This window comes from Anomalospiza imberbis, chromosome 10, assembly GCF_031753505.1.
Source record: "Anomalospiza imberbis isolate Cuckoo-Finch-1a 21T00152 chromosome 10, ASM3175350v1, whole genome shotgun sequence".
Classification (NCBI taxonomy): Eukaryota; Metazoa; Chordata; class Aves; order Passeriformes; family Viduidae; genus Anomalospiza; species Anomalospiza imberbis.
This window is the reverse complement of record NC_089690.1, coordinates 12,639,027-12,641,057: the sequence shown is the minus strand read 5'-3', so window position 1 is coordinate 12,641,057 and position 2,031 is coordinate 12,639,027.

Sequence of the window (2,031 nt, the reverse complement as noted above, 5' to 3'; positions counted from 1 at the left end):
TATCTCTGGCTCCAGTGCTCATTTTTACATTTGTTTTCCCACCTCTTTTGAATCTGAGGTTGGGATTTAATTAGGTTCAGTAATTAAGGAGCTGGTTTAATAATAACAATTAATGATGTTTCAGCAGGTAGTGGGACTGTGGAGGCTCAGTGAGAACTGCCTGGAGCAGAATGGGCAGCACGGCCCATTTCCTCAGCAGAAGGCAGTTAGAGAGGCCTCTCTGCAAACACAGGCACCGTCACTGTTTGTATTTTGTGTGGTTTCCCTCGAAGGAGATAGTTTAGAGCAGTGCTGTGCATTATTCATTGCCTCAGCACTCTTCATGTAACTAATCCAAGGGCTCCAGCTGCCTGGTAATAAGGATTAGCTCCTCTCATGGACAGAACAGAGACTGGCAAGCCAAGAAGTGTCCCAGGCCATGCAAGGACCTCGTGGTTGAGCCAGGGTTAGGATTTCACAACATGTGAACCCCAGTCCCCTCCTCTGCCCCCTGAGAAGTGCTTAGGAGGGCTGTTAGTGACTGAACTGGTTTCTGCCTGGGAGGGGAGCTCTGGGTGTCTGGGGGCGAGAGAAGAGTACATGTTTCACGCCACAGAGTTACACTAATATGGCATTGAGGGCAGATTTTTGTTATGCTAGTGACTAACAGAGGGAAGAAAACTCAATTCCAGTTGACAGTGACCTTCAAAGCCAGAGGACAAAAGAGAGAAGATCAGTGAAATCCCATGGAAGTCCACCCTCATAGCTGCTGTGGAACCCTACAAGGAATTACGCCGCCAAAGCTTGCCATGGCTTTTTTTTTCAAGCGCCAGCTTCTGAGGCTGTGGCACTGTGCTATGTTTTTCTGCATGTTTCTCACAATGCTTTGGAAGGCAGTGATGGTCCATCTCCTCAGTGCACCCCTTAGCCTTTGTGAAGTAATCCTGGTTTTCCCTTCAGATCAACAGGTTCTCTGTGATGGCACTAGGAACCAAGAGGTGGTCAGTCCTCTGCATGCCATGTTTGCTGTGGTTCACCTTAACACAGCAAGGAGCCTCCTGGGGTTTCCCAAGCAGTCACTGCAAGTTTAGAGTCTCCAGATCACTTCAGATTCTTTGTGTGATTCTTTGACCAAAACCCAAGCCCTAAACCAGTGTCAAGTCTCAGTGTGTGTTGCAGATCAAAAGGCGTCTGTGGTTCCTGATTTAGCGCCAATATGAAACTTCCACTAGCAGCAATGGCAAAGAGTTTATTGTGGGTGGAGGCAATAAAGATCCTCTCTAAAAGCCAAGAGAAGCCAAATGTCTCTTCTGAAGGCAAGAGCTGCAGAAGAAGTGGTTCATTTGAGGCAGAGGCAAGATGCAGCAAGTTCCTATGGAGATCCTTCACTGACAGTCCTGTGTTCACCTCTTCAAGGAGCTACACAGAGGATGGGAATCTAAACTTCTGGGCATCACAAGTCCTTACCACTGTCAAGGGTGGTCAATGACTTAGGTTTGCTGTTCTGATGTGGCTGCAGATCTCAAGCAGCCATGAAGCTGGCCAGGAGGCTGCTGTACCAAGTGCCAGCTGTGTGGTGCTCCTGGGAACTACTCTTGACATGCTGATGGGCAAGACCCAGCATTGGGACAAATATGTGGGCAGCGGGATGTGATTACTCCTAGATAATGTTAATCATAATGGTATTTCTGTGTGCCACTTCCTCCCAAGTAGTAGCACCTGTAGGTGTAGCAGGCACATTCTTGTCTCTCTCAAGATTTTTTCATAGAGGAACACAGAGGGAAGAAAGGGAAAACAATTTTTATTTCTGTTCCTTGTTTTTCCCATGTGGAATGTGTTTGGAGAATTCTTTACCTGGGGTGGTTGCTTGATTGGATTCTGGTGAGGATTGTTTGAGTCTGATGGCCAATCCAATCCACCTGTGTCTGGACTCTCGAGAGAGGGTCACGAGTTGTGAGTTAGTTAGATATGGTAGTTAGAAAAAGTAGGTATGTAGTTCTAGTATCTTCCTTTAAATAGTATATTAATGTATTATAGTATAGTTATAATAAA